This window comes from Aptenodytes patagonicus, chromosome 3, assembly GCF_965638725.1.
Source record: "Aptenodytes patagonicus chromosome 3, bAptPat1.pri.cur, whole genome shotgun sequence".
Taxonomy (NCBI): domain Eukaryota; kingdom Metazoa; phylum Chordata; class Aves; order Sphenisciformes; family Spheniscidae; genus Aptenodytes; species Aptenodytes patagonicus.
The window spans coordinates 93,749,245-93,765,188 of NC_134951.1; positions in this window are offsets into that span (position 1 = coordinate 93,749,245).

Sequence of the window (15,944 nt, forward strand, 5' to 3'; positions counted from 1 at the left end):
AGTTAGTTGGGAGGAAAAGACTTTGGGAGTGTGTGAAAAGTTATGGCAGTAGTATTTAATTTAAAATATTTATAAGCGGGCTCCTATTTTACTTTTCTTGTCTGGCAGTAATTTTGAGAAAAATTGTTTCTATAAGGAGATCACCACGTCCTGCAAAGGACTAAAGAGGACAGCGTGCCACTCGGTGCTCAAGAAACAGACAGTTGCATTACAGTTTGGTTTATCCAAAATGTGTCAGAAAAAGAGAAGACTGCTGTAGAGGAGACCTGACCTGCCACAAGAGAAGACAGTAGAGAAACTGGATCAGATTATTACCAAAACAGCAAGAAATCAGACTGCCTTAAATTAGTTAACCATGTCTATGAGTAACTTGCAACAGATTTATCTGCAGGCACTTTATCGAGAAAGATTATCAGAATGATCATTTTCTGAGGAAGGCAGGAACAGAAATGGAGCATTATGAATTCCTGATTTATTGTGGGTCGCAATGATTCTGTAAGTACTTTAATGAAAGACGCTTTACCTGGATAGTAGGAATGTAATGCAGTACAGTTTATTGTTTATTGTATTCCTACCTTTCTCTTATATTTTGTTAAGGAGTCTTGTTTACTATTATTCAGAGTGTATTTAGACTTCCTGTAGTGGCTTTGGTGCAAAGGAACTGACATTACTCATTAATAACATTTTGGGAGGATGTCACCAAAAACATACAGAAACTAGTCACCAGTTTGCTTTGAATTTGCTAAGTAATTTTAGCAGAAATGTTTTTAAAATATCAAAATGTAATAATTGATATATATACAAAATAAATTGTTTCAACATATCAGTGTTTGTGTATGTGACATAAAAGTCAAAGAAAAGAAGGGCTAGGCTCTGTAGTTAGATCACCCAGATGAGAAATGGGAGATGCATGCTGCACTCCAGCTGCTTGAGAAGTTTTGAAATAGTGTTACTGAAGAGTTGCACTATCCCCTCACTATTCCCTAATACGCTATGAACGGGGCTTTCTCAGTGTCTTTAATTGATACTGTTCATTGTGAGAGGCCTATTTAGAAGAAGAGAGGTATAGAGAGAATATAGTGGTTGGTGGCTGGCAAAGACATGAAACATCTGGGCTCAAACATTGTGCTCTAATACAAAGTGGAGCGTCTCCATCTGGAGGGACTGAGGATCTGCCCAGAGCCATCTATGCTGCGCTGTGGAAGTGCTGCTCGGGGAGGAGGACAACACAGGTTTAAGTCCTCTCAGACAGAGAAAGGATCTCTTCACCATTTCCCCCCTTCCTGGGCTCTGATGTGAGGAGAAGCTCTGTCAGTAATACCACTAGGAATCTAATTCTCCATCTCCCTGACTTTTATCAGTGTGCACCTGAAAACTGAAACGCTTTAGAAATGGCAAACTAATGACTAAATGCTACCAAGACATTTCAGCTTTGGAGGATCAAAACTAAGATTTCCCCAGTCTGGAGGAATTGGGTTCCATTTAATTTTCTGGATTTTAATCTTGGTGACAAGGAATAAAAATATTCAAATAGCCTTATTGTCTGTGTAATTGGTTTGACAGCTCAACCAAGCCCCTCCCCCCCCAAAAAAAAAAACCAGAAAAAAAGAAACTACAAAACCCCCTCAGAGTCTTTGCCCCCCAAGCAAGGTTCTTTGTGTAATGCAGCAGCAATGAGTGTCACCCTTCGAAGAAAAACTCTTTCAGATTGTGTTGAATAATTCATTTTCTGTTTTCTGACTGAATTTTGTAACAGTTGGTTGACTTGTCAAGAATCCACATGATCATGTAGTGCACATTTGGATACATGTAAAGATGTTCAGCTTTCTCATCTGCATTTCTGGGAGTATGACAATTGTCTCATTATCCTTTAGATTTCCAGCCGACATTTGCTGATGCAGGTGAATGGTCACTGAGGCACAGTATTATCATTGCCGCCACACCTCCCATATCTTAGAAGAGTGTTATTGTTGCATATTGTTGTATAAAATGAAGAGACTTAAACTAAAAATGTCATCTGTTGAGCACATATGCTTTTATTTCCAAGAATCTGGATAATTTAATTATATTATCTATTACAAAATGTGCTTCATCCAAAAAGCCGTATTTGAACAAATTATTTTAATTAATACTACATTTTAATGCATGTCATAAAATGTCTATTTTTCCCAGAGAGAATATGCTGTTGTTCACTGATGTGATACGGGTAAATTAATGTAAAAAGAGGATTTAGTCTATTAACTACCACTTTCACCAACTGGCAACATTCATTCTCCATCTTTTTGTGTGTTATGTATTTGGTGGCAGAGGATGCTGTAAACCAGACTGCATCTTCAGTCTCTCTTCTAAGCTAGCGTACTTTCTTCCTTTACTACTACTTCTTCCTTTGTCTATTACCTCAATTTCTCTACTAAGGTTACACTTTTTTTATGAAAGCACAGTAAAATCCTTGTACTTTGCAAAGACTGCATTTAGAGTCTGGACTAGGTTTCCATCTCTGGATGGAACGTGTAGCATCAAAAAAAGTTCACTTAAATGCTTTTTTCGTTGCCTTCTGAGGCTAACAAAACTTGTGATCTGTCAAAATTGAAAAGGAAATTAATTTCGAAGATATGAAGGTGTAGGAGGAACTCTGCTGCTCTACAGAATTTATGCTGTGGCTGTTAGTTAAAGTGCCTGGGACAGTCGTAGCTGGTGTGGTAACGCACAAAGACAGTGCTTCAAATAATTCCCAAAATCTTTGGGGGAACTTACATATAACACAGCAGAGTTAACTCAAGCAAGAAGTGAGCTCTCTTAAATATCCAAAATACAGAAATATTTTGCACTGTTTTTTTCCCCCCAGGTTCAATATAAATTCAGCTTCAATTTCATAGGACTGTGTGAACAGAGATAGCTACAACTCTATGAAACCTGTAGAAATTGTGTGCTTTTAAACTTGCCTATCACAAACCTCTTCATAACGGTCCACATTTAGGAAAAAGGGAGGGAAGGGAAGGGAAGGGAAGGGAAGGGAAGGGAAGGGAAGGGAAGGGAAGGGAAGGGAAGGGAAGGGAAGGGAAGGGAAGGGAAGGGAAGGGAAGGGAAGGGAAGGGAAGGGAAGGGAAGGGAAGGGAAGGGAAGGGAAGGGAAGGGAAGGGAAGGGAAGGGAAGGGAAGGGAAGGGAAGGGAAGGGAAGGGAAGGGAAGGGAAGGGAAGGGAAGGGAAGGGAAGGGAAGGGAAGGGAAGGGGAAAGAAAAAGGAGAGAACAATTCAAGCCAGGATGCTAAAGAAGGTTGAGGAGGCTGCAGGTAGAATATTCACGCAGGTGAGAAACGTCTTAGGGCTGCAAAGGCAGCTTACAGATAGCTCCCCTAAATGCCCAAGTTTCCATTGCTTTACACAGCGCACTTCCCTGCGCCTTAGAGAGATTTTGTCTGTATTTAGTAAGGCTTCCCTTAGGCCACAGGAGAGTTCTAGCTAATTAAAGAAGGTTTTGTAGGTGTTTTCCCCAAAAGGTCCCAGTACCTGACAGATGAGACTAGGGACCAGTGGTACCTTGAAGTGTGAAGGTAGCTGTACTACCCAAAGAGTGCAAAATTACCAGGTACCAGCTTCCCTGTCACATCTTGCCCATATGATGCAATGATGACCAGCCCTCCTCTTCCCCCGCCGCCACTCCCTTCCTTCTACAGCACTGGCTCTAATTGTACTTAAAGCAACACAGAGTTAAAACTAACATGCAGATGTGACAGAAAATAGCCATTCTTGAAGTTCACCATTTGTTAGTGGCCCATAGAAATTACCTCCTTTTTCTTATATTAGGTCAAGATTGGTTTTATTTGTATTTGCTGATTTTTCAGTCTTTGTATTTGGGATATTTTAACAGTACAGTTTTTACCCTCATATATCCTGAAGGAAGACCTACAAATATATGTAGATTTAGAAACAGCAGTTTGACTAACACTAACATTGGCCACTTCAATGTGATTTTTAAAGATACTGGTGATTTTGTTGTTGTTCTAACAATAGTAATAAAGAGAAAGGAAGTGTTCTGCACACCGTGTAGCTGTGAAAGAAGCAGAAAAATACATCTAAATGGAGTCCTAGGACTACCAAAGAACCCTTTCTCTGCCCCCCTTCACCCAACATTATGTTCACAATTTCCGGTTTCCTTTAGGTTTTACTCAGCAGTAAAGGTCATCAATAATCTGTCCCACCTGACAGAAATTGCCAGCGCGCAGTAGAACTTGAGCTTTCATCTGACTCATCTGAAATACATGCCACAACAAGCGACGGCAGTCATCTGCACTGTCCCCAGATTGTCGACAAAGCTCATTTTATAGCCCTGTTGCACCTTTGTATTGACTGAAATGAGTGAGAGCTCTGAACTGTAAAACACAGGAGAGGAAAGTCGTTCAGAAAACAGGCACAAATAAAATAGTATTTTGGAATGAATGGGAAGTTTTGCAAAAGACAGGGCACCTGATTGCTCTGATTTGAACTCCAAACAATAATTTCAGATAATATGGTTGCAATTTAGTCAAATATTTCCATATCAGATATGACTGCTTTGCAGTGAGGTCCCAGAAAGTGAAAAATCAGCCCTGAGTGCTCTGAATGGGCTTAAATACAATGCCTAAGAAGAATGTGAGATCAGGTCAATGCAATTCCCCAAAGAATATTCTCCCCAGCAGAAGGTTTAAATAAAGAGACACACTTTGGCATTTAAAGGAATATAATTTAAAGGACAGCTGTCAGGTTTAACCTTTTATACATGTCATGACCATTAAATGGATGAGACTATTGACAGACAAATGTACAACAGGAAAAGAACAAATTTAAAAATTAACCTCTAATAGCTTTTAATATAAGAAACAATATTAGTAACTAATGTCTGGTTCACATCTGAGAATTGCAAATATCCTGATAATATTCTAAATGTTGACTTTTCCTGGGTAAGCGTCTTGTGTCCTATTTATTCTACATATGTTATCAATATTGTCATGGTTACAGTCCAGCTAAATTATTAATATATATGTACAAAAATTCTGAGACCCGTTAGATTTAGAATGAAAGTAAGCAGTACAGCCTTGCACATTGCTTCTGTGCCTATAAAAAGCCAAGTTTATTACGTCAAAGTTCAGAAGAAAGGAGAAATCAGAATCATAGTTGATTAAAGATACATGTATTTCACATAAGTAATTATTAGCTAGAACTTTATGAAGTTAATTAGAGCATTTCTATCAGCTTCAGTAGGTGTTCAGTCCTCTGGTTATGTGCATAAAGTTCTTGTAATGAAAAGTTAGCTTCAGTGGGTTTTAGGAGCAAGCCAAATGCAGATTTTTCTATTAAAAATGTGCTTATCAGACAGCCATAGTTAAACCAATACTCTTTTTGTCACTCTTAAGCTTTAAATCTTACTTATTAAAAATTGCATTTAAATAGCAAAAAGTCAAAGCATGGAATATAAACTAAGAAGTCTATTTGAATTATTCATGGTGATCTGGAAAAATTAATTGTTACAGAGAGAATAATAAATGTCCAAGGAGTATTCCTTTTGACAATTTCCACTTTTCTTTGCCTATTTTGTAAAAAGGAAAAAAATGTCTAAATTACTTTGAGTTCTCTTCTGCACCAACACATTTTCTCTTTGTTGTCTGTTTCTCTACTCAGCCAGACTGAACCCAGAGATACCAATGACAAATCTGCCCTGACTTATCCATTGATACAAAGAAGAGCAAAACAACAAAAAAAAAAGACTTTCCTAACACCCTAGGAACTCGGAGACATGATTTTCCACACTAAAAGGAGAAATACCAACTTTCACTACTTCTAGCTGCTATCTAAAATTCCCACATATACCTCATTCCCTTTTATGACAAAGCCAAAATCTCCAATACAGAAGAGCTGCTAAATGCTACCATCTCCTGCCATTTAGATGGAGTTCGGAAAGGTCTACTGATATGTTTGCTAGTGATAACTATTAAGTGGATGTATAACTCACTGGGGAATTTTCTATCGGTTCAAAGAGTTTTATGATAACTCTTCTACAAAGAGGAAGATAGTACCCCAACCATCTCTGTCACATGGGGGGAGGACATTTAAAATTAGTATCTGAAAGACAAGAGTCTAAACACACTGCAGATTTTGTAATGATTGCTTAGTCCACACTGTAAGAATGTACTTTAAAGCTGATAGCCCATCAGTCAGGGGTGATCACTCATCATCATCGAGCCACGGTAACAGCCACCGGATGAACTTTACATTTATTTGCCACTCATTTTCCTTTCCCGTTGAACACTCGGTGTATGCATCTACCGCTGCATTCATCCCACTGACGTCCTGAGTTTGTGGCAGCCCTGGCCTGCAGAGGCTGGCTCTTCAGCAGAAGTTACACAGATTCAGGCTTTTAGCTCTGGGGGACGCTGGCCAAAACAGCAGCTGTAACAACTTCAACTAAAACAGAAAACCTCAGCAGAATTAAGGGAAATGTCTTTGCCAATTTGTGGAAGGTAGATGAGTTGATCAGCTGATACCATACCAGACCATTACCAAAGTTTCATAAATCAAAGTGGAAACTTAAAGTTGGGGTTTATGTTCCCTTTTGGTTTCTGTGGTGAATGGAAATATAAGCTCTGTGAAGTACTACAGCTCATTTTTAATAGCACTGTAGATAGTATGAAGGTAGAAAGGAATGCGTAAGCCGTTTTTCTCTTAATTTCTTATTTTTATTTCTTTAAATTTTCCAGATGAGGTTCTTCCTGCTTCAACCTCCACTGTGAGTAAATACAGCTTTAACTGTAGCTTTCAGTGTAGGGCTATGAAGACCTTCCTTCCTTACAATAAATGTAAAAGATCAAAGATGATATAGAATAATTTGTCACAGAAATAACCAGGTGGACTTGAAATACTGCATAATTATAATTTTTTAAGCTTCAGCTACAGAATTAAAAATACTTTCTTTTTTATATTTTTAAAGTTTAATTGTGCCTTAAAATTGTTATATTGAGAATGAATACCTACAGAACTTTAAGAATTATAAAAGAGTACATTTGTATATTTGTATTCATTCTGAAAGGTTCTCTGTAAAACATATGATTCCAATTGCATCCCTTAAGCTGAATCAAGGAACACGCTTTCTTGTTTGAAAGAAAAACAAAAAAAAAAAACCTGTAAGTTGAGAGATAGGAAAACGTTACTAAAAAACTAATGTATTGGGGGCTTGATCTGCTGAAGCCTATATCGGATGACCAAAGAAAGGAAGGTGGCTTAAGATGCTTTTGCCCTTGCTTGGTGCTGGATATAAAAACTGATTCAGAAGGTGTAGGAAGGACCTGGACTTTGGTTACATCCTGCTGCCAGTTGTTCTGAGTCTCTTTCAAGTATGTCAGGGGAACTGTGAACTGTTGTCCTCTTCCTGCTCACCTGCTCATGTTCTTGAGACAGTATCACTGGTTTTATCCTCCTAAAATGTACTACAGAGAGTAGGATGACAACAGGACTGGAACAGCACTCTAGTCTCAGTCTGACCAAGAGATCCAGCTGAAGGCTGAGAAGAACATTTCTAAAACTCAAGCCAAGATGGTGACAGTGCTACACTTTCCCATGATGGACTGTACCTGAGACAGAGTGTGAAAAGGCTGTATGTGTCCTGTGTAATAGTCGCAGGTATGATCTGCTTGCTGTTAGCAAATCTAGTAATGAAAAATCACCTGTAAATCCAGATTAACTGGTCAGTAAAAAATAAGTTTTTACTGCTAGTCTGCATTGCTGTGAAGAGTTAAGCAGACAAAGCATAACAGCAAATCTTTCTCCTTATTACTAAGTAAGAAAGCTCTAACAACTTCTTTGCCATAAAATAATAGGAACCTTGTAGCGGTGTTTCTGGTAGAATTCAAAGATTGGCTTGTGAGAGTTGATTAACCTTTTTTCCAAATTTGTCACCTAAACTCTCCGTATGTACTTTTCTGAAGGAAAAAAAAAATGATTTGTTAATAACAAAAATGCAAAAAGGCAAAAATATGTCAGTCAAGCACTCAAGAGAACACATTAATTATATTAAACCTTAGAAAGTGTCTTTGATAAATAAAGTCACTATCATGAGTTAAAGCATGCTAAAATCTACCTACTCAGTCTAGAGCCTAGTTAACCTGGGGGCAGGTTATAAAAGGCTGTACTCAGCTGTGGGGGCTAGACCAACGAGCTAGGAGAGGAGAGGGGAATTTCTGCTTTAACATAACCCCATAAATAAGGGATTTCCTAGAATGAGGGATCTGCTGCAGCTCAAAAGCAATGATGACCTGAAGATTTCACAAGAGGAGAACCCTTCTGCTTTAAAGGGGATGACTTAGTAGGCTGTTGACATTAATCCCCTATATATTAAGAGGGAAGGACTGGGAGAATAATACTGATGATGTCTTCTGTTTTTATTGTTTTATTGTTAGGAAGTGATAGAACTTGAAATGTCTGGGAAACTGCTAATATCTTGCAAGTTCGTACCAATGGTAGAATGCTATTCCCCAAAACTGCATCCATCCCATCTTTCCCCTGACTTGAGAAAACTTTCTTGTCCACCTCGTCTCTACCAGTCCACACTAATCAAACCATCCTCCTTCCCATCTTCCTTATTGCAGAGGCTTCTCTGCTGTTCAGGGCTTGTTTCCTCTCACCATCGTTTTCCCAACTTTATGTGAAATGATAACTTTGTGAGGCAAAAATGTTTTGAGAAGCAGGAGATTCTCTGTTCTTTTCCTAACTGTATCACTGCCCTTGTTATAAACAAGCCATCTTACCTTCCTGCTTCTTTCCTTAACCCCCACACGAGTCCCTAAACTTAAGATGCCAAGTTCACACTTAAAAAGATAAAGGCTGTTCAAAACACTGGGTGTACAGCAATGTCCATTTGCTTCTTTCAGCCGAGCCGGACCGGGAAATCTACTGAACGTGTCTTCCTGCAGACTGAAAGAAAAGGTCTTGCGTGACGTTGAGTATCTTCTGATACAGGCTGAGTGCATTAACATTTGTTGAAGCCTACAACAAAAATACTGGTTTTACTTTGGGAAAATGTCTCTGCTTTACACTCATAAGCAACATTAGCTTCCTAGGATGGATGGATGAACTAGCAAAATCTGTTTTCCTCAACATACTTGGTAGATATCAGAAGGCAAACTTCTTAATTTGGCATACGTGAAGTTGTAGTAATCAGAACAGCCTTTGACTTTGTCCTAAACATTTTTGCTGACCCACATCATCATCTGCAGAAATCGAGAAGGTGATTATAGACGTGAACGGAAGCAAGTCAGTAGGGATAGGTGGCTTTTATGGCCAGTTACATTTATCAGCATTAAAATCTAGAAAGAGCTAGAAAAAAACACTGGAAATACGCTGTGATTTCTTGGAATGAAAGCTTCTATCCAGCTTTAATAAAGACATCAAAAATAGTTTTAACTTGCTAAATAAATAAAGGGCCAGGTTGAGATTGTCTTAATAACCCCTGGCATCTGTGAGTTCCAGCAGTCAGAATACAGCCAGAATATGCAACGCTGCCTGAAAAAGTTATAGAAAACGTTGTCAGGAAACTCACAGGGGTTTATAGAGCCCCCTTGCCATAAAGCAGGATCAGCTATAGTTGCCTCTCAATCAACCGCTGATGGCTTGTCTGGGTTATGGATTAACCGTGTTGCAAGACCAGCGACACCTGAAAGGCCCGGCGTGAGCCAGCTCACAGAAGAGTTGTGTTTGCAGGACACTGCCACACGGGCATACCCCACAGCCGCCGCAGTCACCGGTATCACCAGCCTACTCTCTTCCCCGTTGCATTCTCATCGCGTGATCCCAAAGACCAGTTTGCGTTCATCTTGTACTGCCTGTGGGTTTGGGGGTAGGGTTGGGTTTTGGGGCGCTTTTCTTTTTTCCCTTTTAAGGTTACTCTTGATAATCAAGAGCTGACTAGGTCCACACATATGAATGTACCCGATGAAGTGAAATTTCTTCACACAGAAGATATATTTTGGAGATGTTTTATAGGTATAATCCGCCTAGAAAAAGAGAAATGGGAGATCTTCATTGTCATTAATGTTGTCATTAAGAAATCTTTTTTCAGTGGTCTCTGAATAAGGTTGCCATTCACTCATAATTAGACAACCTTCCTTTTAGCATTTGATTCAGCTGCAAACCAGAGGACAAGCCATTTTGCCCCTATTTGAATCAGTTATTTGAAGAGTTTGAAGCTCAGTCAAGTTTTGACGAGTTTGAACTGAAATACACAGTATTACAGCTAGGGCCTGCCTTACCTTGATAATCAGCTACCCACCAGATTAGTCTTTACCCACCAACTTCAGGCTCTCATGCTTTTCCTTCGGAGTTCAAAACCATGTTCAGAATAGGAAGTACCTTGCCTAGAACTCTATGAACTTCTCTTGGACATACTAAGCTAGGGAATTAGATATGACAAATTTTAGATCACATCCAGCATATCCCTCAACCTATCTGATTTCATCTATTTTATACAGCAGTTATTGATACACAGCAGATTGCAGTGAAATAAACACAGTATTTTCAGTTTTATATTTTAACATTTAAAATCTTATCAGTATGCAGCACTATGAAAAGGATTGTAGATGCTGATCAAATCCACCTACTTTTCTGGTGGCCAGATTTTCTGTAATAAAAATGCATATAATCCCTAGATGACATACCAGTTTAAGACTTCTACTTTTGTAAACTGACAGCAAATTGTTTTTCCTTGCTAACTGTGCTTATTTGTTAAAAATATTTTCTTCGTGCTAAAGAAGCTAAAACCAATGTGACCTTGAGTGTGATCAATTTAAATACAAAATTGCATTTCTAGATATAGCAGTTGTTTCTCCTGATATGCTCCTGGTAGATAGCCTTAAATAGCTATTGACTCCCTAGTTCTTCAACCTTGCAATTTTTAAGATATATATTATAAAATGTTCAGATCTGAAAAAAATCCTTAGGTTGAATGCACGATTTCAGTGATTTAAGTGCAATGTGAAGGACTGCACCTGTAAATGGCCAGTCCTATTCATTTATAGCTTATTTATTTATAATTTTTATTAATGTATAGTTTCTAAATTTGTGAAAAAGCATGCACAAGTAAATTAGTCATGCAATTGTATTTTAAAATTGCTTATGCAGTTGCTCTGGGGCTATTAAGAAAGCAGGTCCTTTTACCTGTATGTTCCATATGAGCAATCAAAGGTGCATTAGGAAAAAGCTACAAACAATTCTGCCTGCCAGTTATTCCGGACTTAAATTTTGAACTACTGAGCTGTCCCAAGCTAAGGATTCAACTGAGAGGAAAAGCTTATAGGGCTGAAAAAAACCAAAGAGACTACCTGATGGGATATTTATTTATTATGAACTGGTTCAAAACAATTCTTAAAAAGATTGTTTCTATTAAAATGAATTCTCATATTCGCTTTCCCAATTTCCCACCATTTTCCATTTAAGGGTTTTGAAAGACCTTGCAGCTACTAATGTAATAAGTCCATGATCTCTGTGAAGAAGAGAGAAATTATTCTCATGTGTTTTAGACTGATTCAGCACTGCTTGTATTAGTGGCAGGTTTCATCTTGATCCTTTTGTTCTGGGAGTAGTGATTGCTCATGTGTATAACCTGTTTACGAAAGAGTTTATGTCAAGAGACTGCTACAAAGGAGACACAAACGATCTTAACAGACTAAAGAATAAAAAAGGAATTTAATGTGCAACAAAGACACAATGAGGCACAGAAAAGAAACAAAACATTTGCGTAGAAAAAAAGTACAACTTTGGTATTAAAATCACCAATGTTCCCAAAATTCAGAGACGCATAAGGAGTTACCAGTATATATCAGCACAGTAGAAACAATCCTTTGAATTGAAATGAAGACATTTTGATATTTTACTTGACTTTGGGGGGGGGGGGGAGATGTTTTTATTTTTGGTTGTATAAATGTTATCTTCACCTATGTCATAAAATGAAATCCGTATTTCAGTTGTCATTATTGAGAGTATCAGACTTGTCAGGAGATTTATGCTGAACACCTATTTTTCACATGGGGAGATTTACCAGTAGGAAGGGGAGTGAGTACAGGGCTGAGGAACGAGTGAAGAGGGGTAGTAGTTTTCTCATAGCACTGTGGTTTTGCAAAAACTCCACATTACATGATGACCAAGAAAGCTATACAGCTCCACTTGATTACTGCTGCAGCTTCATCCAGCCTAGACGTGGCTTCGATACAACACTAACATTACAGGAAAACAAGCCCAGGAAATTTCAGCTGCTACAGCCTGTTTATCAGCAGGCTTTTCTTCCTCCCACAGTTGTATTTAGCAGTATTTACTAACCTGTTTCTAGGGGAAATTAAGAGCTGGATTTCACTTCAGTAGCTGAATCTACTTACTCCTAAGGTATTTGGATCAGCAGGCCCCTTAATAAATCAAGAGGCAGCAAGAAGCAGGGGTAAGTGAATTTCCCTGTGAGGATCCTTCACTGCTTCTTGCCGGGCAAAGCAGGGATATTCACTTTCTCTGTAAAGTCCTCAGATATCAGATCTGCTGATTTCCAGGGAGTACCTCATTGTCTCCGTGGACTCTCCTCAGGTTTGGGGCAGGAGCATTCTCTACCTTTCCTGTTGAATCTGTGCCACTGTGCAATAAAGTATTTAGATTCCTGGGGCCAGAAAAGGGAAACAGAAGCATACACACGAGCAGTTTGTGACTTGTACCTAAAGGGCAAGGCATAAGGAGACAAGAACCCTAAATTTTGGTCCTCGTTTCATAAATATTTCCATATTTTGCTCCCTTACACGCAGCTATCACTGGGTAAACAGTGCATGAAGCAGGGTACTAATCCTGTTCACGGCTGAAGCCTCTCTCATTTGGCAGTCAGCTCAAAAGTTTGCTCTCTTTTTCTCAGGGCCCTACGACATTCTTATCTAAGCTGTCCGTAGCTTTCCTCTTCATCTGTTTTTGTACTGCTTCTAGCGCTTCTTTGTTCGTTCCCACACAGGCAAACAGGCACAGTAGGTCCAATGAATTCTTTGTGCATTGAGTATACTGCACATCAGTACAGTACATGACTGGTAGGTCTGGCATGTCTGGGAAATATTGAACCGCCTGTGCATGCAATCCAACATGTCTGGGATTTCCATGCTGGCTATGTTCACAAGTCCTGGAAAAATACCTACGTATTTTTCATAGACCAGTTCATTTTTCCACATGAAGGGATTAATACACTGTAATCAGTTCACTTTTCATCTTTTGATAAACTAAGCTTATTGAATTCAAGTCTCTGATCATCTATTGTATTGTGCAGCATCCTCTCTAGCACTGAAATCACTTTTGTGATTCCTCTCTGCACAATCTCGGGTTTGTGAACGGTGTTTTAAAAATACAGCCGCAGGAACTGTATGCCTCATTCAAAAAGCAATCTCAGCGATGCTATACATAGAAGGTAAAACCCCTTCATGCGCCTCGTCGGTAAAAGACATGACCAAAAGGCAGTGTTTCCAGTTCGTAGGAAACGGTATGTTTTTACAAACTGCTCTCATCCAAATCACAGTGGGTTTTTTGGTGGAAACTTCTGGTGACTCAAAAGTACTCTGACCCCTGCAGGTGCTTCGGCAAACTGACACGAGAGGGCTGAGGCTGAGGGAAGAACCTGCGTTTTTGAGGCAACAGTACAAAACTTCTTGCGTGGTGTGTTGCTACACCCGGGAGCATCCTCCATTTGCTGTAACAGTCAGAGTTTGAGTGCTTGTCTAGTATGACCTTCAGGGTGCTTTCCTGACTTACTGCTTTCCAGAATACAGGAACGCGCAATGTTTTTGGTTGTTCTCAAACGTATGCACTGGGCTTGTTTATACCAAAACATGGTGCCTTTAATGAGATCAGCTTGTCACTTACTTTCCACATCTATCAAAAAATGTAGCACAGTATCAATTCAAATACCGACGCCCCGTAGGTAGATGGCTGCTTCTCATTGTCCATTTGTTGTGGAGAAATGTCAGCTGAATGGCCCTAATCCATGTAATGTATGCTGTATTGATAGTGTTTTATCACAATAATGACGTTTCACTGCAAAACAGACCAATGCCTTGCAAGCTATTGGGGCTAATTAAAACATTTGTAGCTCTTGAAAAATAATCTTCTACAATTTAGTTTAAGTTCCGAATGGATCAGAATATAGTCAGCTATTCTGATATGATAAAAACATCATTATTTTAAATACATCATTATTTTAAATAATAGACAAATACGGGAAGTGCTTTCTTTTAGACAAATACGGAAACGCTTTATTTTTCAGCATCATGTTACATGGCTGTACCGTTTCCATTAGTAATGGGCCTGTGCTAGTAATAGGGAACCTTTGCTACCAGTAGGCATTTAGACTGGAGTGAACGACAGTGAATTACAGTGCTTTTCAAAACACACCAAAAAGATACGCCGCTGCTGACAAAGCTTTACACTACAGTTTCTTCTGTTACTGGTAGCAACTTGTCAACGGTAGCCTTGCCAATGGGGAGTTTTGCCCTTACGTAGCAGCTCCCCCATCGACATGAGAATTGGTTCGTTCTGCTAAAGTGGACGAGCGTGTGGGACTGGAGAAACTGCAGAAGCCATACCTTGGCACTCTCCGTAATAACCTATATTAAGTTTCCAGAACCTCTCTCCTAACATTTCCCACATCGCTGGCACCAGTATGCGCAACCCAAGACTTTCCAGGCTCAGCACCATGCAGCTGACACAATCCCACCTGCCGAGTAAATGACTTCATTCTCTCAATCTCCACAGCTTTAGGCATTTCTGATAGCGGAATACATTGCCCCCAGAGCCGCCCTCGCACCCTGCGCCGGGCGTCACACGGCAGCAGCGGATCCCGCTCTTCGGTTATACCGAGGGGCTGCCTTTCTGAGGGCGACGACCTCCCGTTTCCCTGCCGTCTCTTCCCCCCGGTCGCCGCCGCCTGCGGTTACCAAGCGGAGACAAGGCAGCGGTTTGCCTTTCGGCAACACCGTTCATTTCGTTTTCCCTCCGGTCGCGCCTTCGTCCCGGCTCGGGGCACGCAGCTCCCTTCAGCCGCGCTCCGCCGGAGCGAGCGGGGCGCCGAGCGCTGCCGCCTGCCGGCCCTCCGGGGGCGCCGCCGGGCCGCGCCCGGCTCCCGCCCCCGCCGCCGGGCCCAGCGCGGCAGCGCCGCCGCAACCGCACCTCCCGCCGCGGCCGCCGCCTTCCCCGGGCCGCGGCTCCGGGCCGCGCTCCGCCCGCGCTACCCAGCGCACCGGGCGCCGGCAGGGCCGCGGCTGCCCGGCCCGCGCCGCTCCCGAGGCACGCGGGCCGGCTCTGGGCAGCGACGGCAGCCGCTCGGCAGGGAGACCGGCCGGTAGCCGCGGGCGCCTCTTGGCCGCGCGCCGGCGAAGACCACTAGCCGGCCCGGGGGGCGGTTTTGGGTGCCGAGGACCACGGGCGAGCCGCGGCACCTCCGATCGTTTACGAGCGGGCTAAGGGGCGGCCCGGGACAGCGCTCCGCCGCCGCTGCCGTCAGAGCGGGGCAGCAGCCGTTAGGGGCGGCAGCGCAGCCCCCCGCCCGCCCCCGCGGAGCGGCTCGGTCACGGTTCTGCACCCGCCGGGCACCTGGTCGGGATCGAGGGCCTGGCTGCGGGAACGGGACGGGGCGGGGAGCGGGCGACTCTCCCCCTCCGTGGCTGAGAGGGGCGTTGAGCCGCTCCCCGTCCCGGATCCCCGCGCCCCTCGGGGGGGCAGGCGGAGGAAGAGGAGGAGGCTCTCGCCGCCGCGGCCGGGGACGCGAGGCCCCTTTCGCGACTCCCCCGTCGTCGCCCTGCTGTGGCTGCGCCCTTCGCGGGGCCCTCTCCCTCCCCGCCCCCGGTGTCCCCCCAGGGGCAGAGGTGTCCCCCGGGTCTGGCGCCGCCGCCACGCTCCGCTCCGCACTCGGAGCC